Below are 11,383 nucleotides of genomic sequence, written 5' to 3' on the forward strand. Positions count from 1 at the left end.
TGTCTTTTGCTATCCTGAATCCATTTTCACTGGTACCAAATAATATGGAAGCCATAAACTTACTTTTTAATGGGTGATCGACCAACAATTTCCAAAACGTGCAGTGGCATCAGGCCTTCCAACCTTGGCTTCAGGTAGGTTTCTTTCCAGCCTTTTCATGACAGACTATGCAGTGGTTTCCTGGAAAAATACGGAGTTGTCAGAAAAAGGCATTAGTTAAGAAGCACTGTAACTGAAATAAAGATGAATTCAGTTATCCGATTCACCACTTATTAGCTGAACCATCTTGGGCAAATCCCTTAATCCTCTCTGAATCAAAGTTTTTCATCTATATAATGGGGATGGTAATACTCCAGGTTTGTGAAAGTCAGCATTCAGTGGGATAACATGCTCAAAGGTTTGTGAATGCTTAATATAAACTATAATAATAGTACCAAACTCAAGGAACTCTGCTTGGGCCCAACATTGTACCACTGATATGTACTGGCTCGTTTCTTGGTTGCAAATAATAGGAACAAACTTTGGTTAGTAAATTGTGTCAGTTGTCCTACTCTAGTGACCTTTTACTGGACCCAGATGCAGTTCAGGAGCGCATTTCGCACTTAGTTGTCCTGTCTCCTTAGTCTCAGTTCCCCGACCAGGGACTGGACCAGGGGCCCCAGCAAGTGAAAGTGCCGAGTCCTAACCACTGGACCACTGGTTCACTTTTGAAAAAGTAATGGCCAGTGAGTTTATAGAATGTCTCTCCATAAAATTGTTGGTTTGATATTTGCTCATGATGTCAGGAGGCACATGATCTCAATATGTCTAATCTTTGGTGACATTACCTTTTCTTTAAAACTCTAATCCAAGAAATAAGAGAAAAATTTAAATCTACATATTGAAATGGCCCACCATGTACTTCAGAAAATTGACGTTAATCTATCAACTCTGAGACATATCTCATTAAAATTTTAGACTTTTAAGACAAAAGATCTTCAGGGCTTCCAGGCACAAGGTCAAATTACTTATATGAATAAGAAAATTTGCCTAGCGTCAGACTTCTCACGTGTAATATGCAAAGTACTGCGAGGGCGGAACAGCATCGTCAAGAAACCCAAGGAAAGAACATACAAGCCCAGAATGTTATATCTCAAACCATGGCTATAGAAACCAAGTTTCAATTTTGAACCACTCTTAAAAGACACAAAAATAGACAAATGAAGAGACATCTTTTTGAATAGAAAAACAACATGTATATCAGTCGGTGTGCTCCAGAGAATATGTGAAAAATACATATACACACACATATATACATGCACATTTATTTTAAGGAGCTGGTTCATGTGATTGTGGGCACAGGCCAGCAGGCTGGAAACGCAAGCCTGTATTTCTATGCTAGACTTGAGGCAGAATTCCTTTTTATAAGAACAGTCATATTGGACTAAGGGCCCACCCTTAGTACTGGGCCCACTCCAGTATGACCTCATCTTAACTACTTACATCTGCAACGACCCTATTTCCAAATGAGGTCACCTTGTGTGGTACCAGGGGTTAGAACTTCAGCGTATCTTTGTGGTGGACAAAATTCAACCCACAACAACATCATAAAAATGTCAGTTCTTCCTAAGTTACTTAACAAATTTAATGTGATCCTAATGAAAATAAAAATGTTTTTATGGAGCTAGACAGGTTGATCCTAAAGTTTATATGTGAAAAACTAAGAGAACAGTGAAAAGGAGAAGTTACAAGGGTGAACTCTCTACCAGATATTAAAACATAAAGCCTCTATGATTAAAACAGTATGGGTTATGCTAACGCATATCTATGGAATCTAAAAAAAAAAAAGGTACTGATGAACCTAGTTGCAGGGCAGGAATAAAGAGGTAGACGCAGAAAATGGACTTGAGGAAATGGGATGGGAGGGTGAAGCTGGGGCAAAGTGAGAGTAGCATCAACATATATACACTACCAAATGTAAAATAGTTGGCTGGTGGGAAGCAGCAGCGTAGCACAGGGAGATTAGCACAGGGAGATCGGCTCGGTGCTTTGCGGATGACCTACGGGGGTGGGATAGGGAGGATGGGAGGGAGGCTCAAGAGGGAGGGGATATGGGGACATGTGTATGCATATGGCTGATCTGCTTTATTGTGCGACAGAAACTAACACAGTATCATGAAGCAATTATACTCCAATAAAGATCTATTAAAAAGAATAAAAAATAGGGCTTCCCTGGTGGCACAGTGGTTGAGAGTCCGCCTGCCGACGCAGGGGACACGGGTTCGCGCCCCGGTCCGGGAAGATCCCACATGCCGCGGAGCGGCTGGGCCTGTGAGTCATGGCCGCTGAGCCCGCGTCTGAAGCCTGTGCTCCGCAATGGGAGAGGCCACAACAGTGAGAGGCCCGCGTACCACAAAAATAAATAAATAAATAAATAAATAAAATAAAATGTTCCACTAAAAAAAAACCAGTATGGTATTGATGCACTGATAGACAAACCAATGGAATAGAACAGAAAGGCTAGAAATAGGCTGAAGTACATACAGAAATTTAGTATATGGTAGAAGTGGCATCTCAAATCACTGGGCAGAGGTGAACTTTTGAATAAATGTCGGGGCGACAGGATACCCATTTGGGAAAAGATAAAACTAGATCCCTTATCTCCCAGCACACGCAAGAACAAACTCCAAATGGGAAAAGATAAAACTAGATCCCTTATCTCCCAGCACACGCAAGAACAAACTCCAAATGGGTGAGAGATCTAGATTTTAAAGAGAGAGAAAGAAACCATACAAGTATTGGAAGAAAACAGGGTGAATTTCTTCAACGGCCCAAGTGTAGGGAACAGCTTTCCCAACTTGACTCAAAACCCAGATGCAATGAAAGAAAAGGTTGATAAATTTTACTATCTAAAAATATAATTTTTTTTCTAATTTTATTGAGGTGTATTTTAGATATCATATAACATACCTATTTCAAGTGTACAATTCAATGGTGTTTCAGTAAATTTACCAAGCTGTGCGACACTGCCACAAATCAGTTTAGAACCTTCTCATCACCCAAGATCCCTCATGCACATTTACTGTTGATCCCATTTTGCACTCTGATCCCCTGAGCCAGGCAACCACTACTCTAGTTTCTGTCTCTATATATCTGCCTTTTCTGGATATTTTATGTAAACGACATCATATAGCATGTGGTCTCCTGTGTCTGGCTTCTTTCACTGGGCATCAGGTTTTTGAAGTCCATTTATGTCATAGCATGTATCCATAGTTCCTTCCTTTTTATTGCTGAACAGTATCCCAGTAATGGGTAGACCACATTTGAAATGCCCGTTCACAGTGTGGGGCTATTATGAGTAATGCTGCTAAAAACACCACAAAAGAAGAAAATATTTGCGACATACCTTACAGATAAAGTACTAATATTTCTAATATAGAGAGAACTTTCAAAATGAGAGGAGAGAAAAGTCCAAAATTCCCATATAGAAACAAGCCAAAGACATGAATTGACAATTCACCTAAAAGGATAGTAAAATGGCCCTTAAACATGTGAAAAGATCCTCAAATTCACTCATAGTAAGAGTGCAAATTAAAACTACACTGAGAACATCAACTAGGATGGCTGCGATCAAAAACAACAACAAGCGTCACTGAGGCTGCGGAGACACTGGAACCCTCATACACTGCTGGTGGGAATGTAAGACGTTGAAGCCACTTTGGAAAAACAGTCTGACAGTTTTTCAAAAGACTAAACATGGAGTTACCATATGACCCAGTCATTCCACTCCTAGGGATCTACCCAAGAGAAGTGAAAACATACAACCACATAAAACAACCCAATCAAAAAATGGGCAGAAGAGCTTAATAGACATTTCTCCAAAGAAGACATACAGATGGCCAGTAGGCACATGAAAAGATGCTCGACATCACTAATATTAGAGAAATGCAAATCAAAACTACAATGAGGCACTACCTCACACCAGTCAGAATGGCCATCATTAAAAAGTCTACAAATAACAAATGCTGGAGAGGGTGTGGAGAAAAGGGAACCCCCTTCTACACTGTTGGTGGGAATGTAAGTTGGTGCAGCCACTATGGAGAACAGTATGGAGGTTCCTCAGAAGAGTAAACACAGAATCACCATATGATCCAGCAATCCCACTCCTGGGCATATACCTGGACAAAACTATAATTCAAAAAGATACATGCACCCCTATGTTCACAGCAGCACTATTCACAATAGCCAAGACACGGAAACAACCTAAATGTCCAATGACAGATGAATGGATAAAGAAGATGTGGTATATATATATATATACACACACACACACACACACACACACACACACACACACACAATGGAATACTACTCAAAAAGGAATGAAATAATGCCATTTGCAGCAACATGGATGCAACTAGAGATTATCATATTAAGTGAAGTTAAAAAGAGAAAGACAAATAACATATGATATCACTTATATGTGGAATCTAAAATATGGCACAAGTGAACTTATCTACAAAACAGAAACAGACTCACAGACCTAGAGAACAGACTTGTGGTTGCCGAGGGGAGGGGAGGACTGGGAGTTTGGGGTTAGCAGATGTAAACTAGCATATACAGGATGGATAAACAACAAGGTCCTACTGTACAGCACAGGGAACTATATTCAATACCCTGTGATAAACCATAATGGAAAAGGATACAAACAATGTCTACATGTGTATAACTGAGACACTTGGATGTACAGCAGAGATGGGCACAACATTGTAAATCAACTATACTTCAATTAAAAAAACAAAAAAACCAAAAACCTTGTACACAGATGTTCACAGCAGCACTATTCACAATAGCCAAAAAGCGGAAACAACCCAAATGCCCCTCGACTGATGAATGGATGAACACAATGTGGTCTCTCCACATTGTAGAAGAGTGTTCTGCCATAAAAAGGAATGAGGTACTGACACACACACTACCACATGGACGAACCTTGAAAACATAACGCTAAATGAAAGAAGCCAGACTTAATGTCACATATATGAAATGTCCGGAATAGGCAACTTCTTAGAGTCAGGAAGGAGTTGAGAGGTTGCCAGGGACTTTGGGGAGGGGACAATGAGGAGGGACTACTAATGGGTAAGGGGTTTCTTTTTGGGGCGACGAAAATGTTCTAAAATTGATTACCGTGATGATGGCACAGCTCTGTGAAAACACTAAAAACCACTGTACATTTCAAATGGGTGAATTGTACAGTACGTGAACTGTACCTCAATACAGCTGTTATTAGAAAAAACTACAGTGAGATACCACTTCTCATCTATGAGGTTAGCAAACATTCTAAAGCTTGACAATATACTGTTGACAAGGCTGTGCGGTAACAGACACTCTTAAACATTGTGAGAATGCAAAATGGAAGGTGAATTTGTCAATATCTGGCAAAACTAGGTTTGTATTTACCCTTTGACCCAGCAGTACCATTTCTAGGGCCTTCCTCTTAAAATACACCAGTAACAAGAAAATACAGACACAAGGATATTCAGCATTATTCGTACTCACCAAATAGTAGAAACTACCCAAGTGTCCAAATCAAGGCTACTGGCTAAACAAACGATGATACACCCACACAATGGAGTACTACACAGCCGTAGAAAAAAGAATGTGGAAGATCTGTGGGAGGTGATGTGGGGTGGTTTCCAGGATATAGTGTAAAGTGAAAAGGACTTTAAACAGTCTGTTCCCATTTGTGTAAGAAAGGGAAATAAGTAAATATGCACGTATCTCCTCACTTTTGCAAAAGGAAACACAGGAAGGATGAACCAGAAAACAATGTAGTTAGTTACCTATAAGTTTGGGGATGGGGGTGGACAGCATGGAATAAATCGGGAAGAAGACAGCCCTTGCAGGGTGTATCTTTTTGTGGAGTTTAATGCTGAAAGGTCAGAGGAGACAGCTTCAAGGGGCTGTCAATCCCACCAAACATGGGCTGATTAGGGCATCAAATTAAGGGGACAGTAAAGGATTATAACCCACTGAATAAAGTAGGAATCCATGAGACCACCTTAATAATAGGTAAGTATATAAAAAGGGGGAGAAGGGGGAATTCCCTGGCGGTCCAGTGGTTAGGACTCGGCACTTTCACTGTCAAGGGCCCAGGTTTGGTCCCTGGTCGGGGAACTAAGATACCGCAAGCGGTGCAGCACAAACAAACAAACAAACAATGGAGGGAGAAGGGAGGGTCTTCCTTATAGTAACGCTGACGGATATACATGGAAGGACTGGTGGAACTGGAAAATCACCACTCTGCATCCATCACAGTAAATATTGATTTGGAGAAGATGGACGCTGAATCTATGGGAGAGAAAGTCTGACAAGGAGCAGGATATTTACATAGTCTTAAAGTAATTATCTACTGAGCGTTTATTAGCTGCAAGGGGCAGTCGTATCTCTGCAGTGGAGAAACTGGACAATGCCTTGACTAGGTAATGAAAATGGACATTACCAGTGAGGGGCAGACAGACACGTGCTTCTGGATGTGATACTCTGGGAAGGACACAGATCACTTTGACAGTATTTTGGCTGAGATGTGACTCTGTGAGGAAACATCAGGCAGGCCCCAACTGAGGAACGGTCTATAAAATAACTGGTTTGTGCTCTTCAAAAATGTCCATGGTATGAAAAACAGAGAAAGGCTGAGGAACTGTTCCAGATGAAAGGGGACTACTAAATGCCCTGCATGGGTCCTGTACTGAAGAGAAAAAATGCAATAAAGGACATTTTGGGGACCACTGACAAAACTGAAATGTGCACTATAATTACATGAAGTATTGTATACAACATTTCATCAATGATAACTATACTGTGGTTACATCAGAGATATCTTTGTTCTTAGGAAATACACAGTGAAGTATTAAGGAGTAAAGCAAAATGATGTTTGCAACCTACTCTCAAATGGTTCAGATAAAAAGTAATGTGTGTTTGGATTATATATAAATATATTACATATATAGATACACACACACACATATACACATGCATATCTATAAAGAGAACAATAAAACGAACATGGCAAAGTTTCAACTTGGCTGTAGTGGTTGGTACTGTGTCAACCCAGTTGAGCCGGACCGTGGTTCCTGGAATCGCCTTCCCCGCGCGATTCCAGGGAAGAGCTGGCTCAAACATCACTGCAAGAGGTTTGCAGCAGAAGGAAACTGACTCTCAGAAGGCGGCGGGGTTAAACGCAGTGGAAGGCAGGCAGGCACAGAGGTGCTGGTGGACTCCAGCTTGTTCTCTTCTCTGCTCCGTGGCCAGCGCGTCCCCCTGACTGCGGGGCTGACCCCAGCGCCTCTCCTCAGGCCCAGCACTAGACTCCTGGTCAGCCTCCCTTCAGGGCCCAGGCCCCGCTTTGGCTCCTCACACTGACCGGCTGTCGACTCTTCCTCCCTCCACCTCCCCCATAACATCCCCAGCTCCGTCCCGTCTATTCGCTGCAACAAATCCCTTCTCACCCAGCGGCCCTGCTTCCCGGATAGAATCTGACCTTGGTGGATCTCAGGAAAGGGTATATGAGAATTCTCTGCATTCCTGCAACCTTTTTGTAAGTGTGAAACGCTTTCAAAACAAAGTTTTAAAATATCCAAATTTTCACAGATTTAAAATACTTGATGATCCTTTCAGTAAAAGGTTAACAAAAGGTTTTTTCATTTCCGGTGCCAAGACTATGTGTGAGGAGTAGGCACTGACCTATTTCCGGTGACAGGACGCTGCGAATGAGGCCCTGGCAGGGGAGGGGGAGGAAGGCCTGCAGCCTTCTGCTTCTGTGATTCACCACTGACCTGATCTGAGGACACAGGAATAAGGCAGACATGAAACAGAAGATGTGGAGGAAGCCACGGTCCACTGGGGGCCGGACCCAATGATCCCCTCCTGCCACTCAATTGCACGGAGGGACCCAGACCAGACCAGGACACAGGGGGCGTTTTATAGCTAGAGAAGCCGAGGTATAACACACTTAATTGACGTCCTCTTAGCTACTGGAAGACGCTGCATAACCACGCAGGCTTCAGCCACTGTATTCACATGTGTAGGGGGGGAAAAACGGCATAAGAAGGCAAAAGATTAGAATCAGGACCACAGATGGCTCTAAAATTACTTTTTGCGGTAACGGAAAATAGCAGAGCCAATATATCCTCCTACTGTTTTTTTTTTTTAATTTTTATTTATTTATTTATGGCTGTGTTGGGTCTCCATTTCTGTGCGAGGGCTCTCTCTAGTTGCGGCGAGCGGGGGCCACTCTTCACTGCGGCGCGCGGGCCTCTCGCTATCGCGGCCTCTCTTGTTGCAGAGCACAGGCTCCAGACACGCAGGCTCAGTAATTGTGGCTCATGGGCCCAGCCGCTCCGCGGCATGTGGGATCCTCCCAGACCAGGGCTCGAACCCGTGTCCCCTGCACTGGCAGGCAGACTCTCAACCACTGCGCCACCAGGGAAGCCCCCGCCTACTGTTTTATTCATCCAGCTTCTCTCGAGGCACGGTGCTACTGATTCCCTTTGGTACAATGTGAGAGCAAATATTCCGAGGAAATCAGCATAAGATGTGGCCAAAAACAATTTCATAAAATACCTAAATCCTAAATGTTCAGTTTTCATAGCCATAATTCAGGAATAGTCTTATGTTTTATAAATGTTGGCCAGCATTCCAGGGAAGCTCTAATGAAATACAATCTCTGATTTTTGTTTTAAACCACAAGACAGAAAATCATTTAAAAAATAAACTGCTAGGACTTCCCTGGTGGCGCAGTGGTTAAGAATCCCCCTGCTAATGCAGGGGACATGGGTTCCAGCCCTGGTCCGAGAAGATCCTACATGCCGCGGAGCAAAGCCTGTGCGCCACAACTACTGAGCCTGTGCTCTAGAGCCCGCAAGCCACAACTACGGAGCCTGCGAGCCACAACTACTGAAGCCTGTGCACCTAGAGCCCGTGCTCCTTAACAAGAGAAGCCATCGCCGTGAGAAGCCCGCGCACCACAACGAAGAGTAGCCCCTGCTCGCCGCAACTAGAGAAAGCCTGCGTGCAGCAACGAAGACCCAACGCAGCCAAAAATAAATAAATTAATTAAATGCTGTCATCATTACAGTAATCCTTTCCCCCCACCCCTGGGGCCGCACTGCAAGGCTTGTGGGATCTTAGTTCCCCAACCAGGAACTGAACCCGGGCCACGGCAGTGAAAGCGCCGAGTCCTAACCACTGGCCCACCAGGGAACTCCCATTACGGTAATTCTTGATTCAGGCAAGAATCATCAATGGATGCTAAAATATCTGATGAGGAAATGGATATTTACATAGTCTCAAAGTATCTCCCCACAAATTACTTATCAATTACAAAGGGGAAAATACTGACTTTACAGTGGAGAGACCTAGTGAACATTACCTTGCTCCCACTAGTCACCAGAAGGCCACCTTCGTCTCACTAATGGCCATCATGTGCCTGGTAAGGTGCCGCGCCGGGCACAGGATGTCACTTCTGCGGGGCTCCTGCCAAACATGAACTCCCTGCACGTGGTCGTGAGAAAACATCAAGGGAACCCAAACTGAGGGACATTCTATCAAACCACTGGCCTGTACTCTTCTGAAGTGTCAAGGTCATGAATGCTGAGGAAAGGCGGAGGAACTGTTGTAGATTAGAGGAGACTACAGGGACATCACAATTAAATGCAATGCGTGACCCCACTCTGCATCCTGGACTAGAAACAGAAAATTGTGACACAGGACATTTATTGGGACAATTGGCAAAATGTGAATAAGGATTGTAGATTACAGTACTGTATCAACGGTAAACGCCTTGCTGTTGATGGGTATATTGCGGTAACGTAAGAGAAAGTCCACGAGCGTCTGCATGCTTAGGAAAAAGACACTGAAGTTCTGAAGTTCTTAGGGGCAAAGAAAACCATACAGCGAATGTGTCAGAATGTTAACAGTTGGTAAATCTCGGCGAAGGATATACATGAGTTCTTTTCACACTTCTTGCTTTGTCATTCTTGTTTTAAACTATTTAAACTTTTCTGTGAATGTGAAATTATTTCAGAATAAGAAGTTAAAAAGAAAATAAATTAAAATCAAAAGGTGTGCTCTCCATGGTCCAGTGCCCTGGAATTCACTGAGCGGTCACGTGGGTCCGGATCCTTAACGTCCAGCAAAATGTCATGAGACCTGTAAACCTGGAATCTTCGTTAGAAGAAAGTATGCGATGGCAAGTTTTCAGTAGACTGGGGAAAGTTGGGAATCTTAGTATTTGCCAGTCTTCTCCCAGCGTTTTCCTTTGAAAGATGACAGTGAACTTGCCCTCCATGTTCATGTGTCTCAAGGTGGAGCCACACAGTAGGCCCTGAGAGCTTTATGTTGGCACAGAGAGTAGAAATGATAATAATGGTAAAGAAACACTATCAATAATAATAATAAACCTTTAGCTGCTTAGTCTCATCTATTAAAATACAGTGAAATATACAGCAGCCTAATTTCCCTGTGGGGAAGGGTAATCCCAGGACAGCATTACTGATGCTCTCTAATCCTAAAACTGTTTTGTCACTATCTTTGCCAGGTAGGAATCTCTACAGCTTCGCCCATTCCTAGCCTTGTATCCTTCTCAAGTCTCCCCAAGTTCCATTACAGTGTCTTACCCTCCATTTGGGCCATTCATTGCAACTGTAACAACCAACAAATATCTACCAGGCACAAACCTTACACAAAGACTATATTTAGCCAGGCATCTACCAGCCGGGAATCTACCAGGAAAGTCACTTAAACGTTGCCTGTACCGTTGTCTGTACCTCCGTTTCTCTAGCTTTAAAATGCCCCTCTGAACAGGCAGATCTTGTCTTGTTCAATTTGGGCCAAATCCAGTCAACACATTAGAAAGGCTTGTGGGGAGAAGGAGTATTTCATTCGGTGATACTTTCGCTGGCCTAAGGGAACTTACAACATAGTTGGAAAGACAGAAACACATCAGACGTTAAAGTGATTTGTGCAGAGAGAAACAGTGAGAGAAAGAAATCTTAACCCTGGTCTACCATGAATTCACCGAGTCACCGTGGCAAATGACACAATTCCTTAAAGCTTCCTGCCTTATTTGTAAACTGAGAGGGTTGGACTGGACGATAATAATGATAACAGGTAAAATTCACTGAGCACTTTTTATACACCAGGCCCTATATTAAGCACTGAACATGGACGAACACACTGAAACCTCACCATACTGCTGTGAGGTAGATACCACTATCATCCCTGTTGTACAGACAATCCGTGAGATCCATTGTTCTATAGTCATGTGATTTCAAGTTAAAGAATATAGTAGACTGTAGTTTCCAAAGGTGGTCCAACAATATTTCCCATCCCACATGCTCTTCTTAAA

Source organism: Monodon monoceros, unplaced genomic scaffold, assembly GCF_005190385.1.
Source record: "Monodon monoceros isolate NGI ecotype Baffin Bay Population unplaced genomic scaffold, NGI_Narwhal_1 Super_Scaffold_22, whole genome shotgun sequence".
Lineage (NCBI taxonomy): Eukaryota > Metazoa > Chordata > Mammalia > Artiodactyla > Monodontidae > Monodon > Monodon monoceros.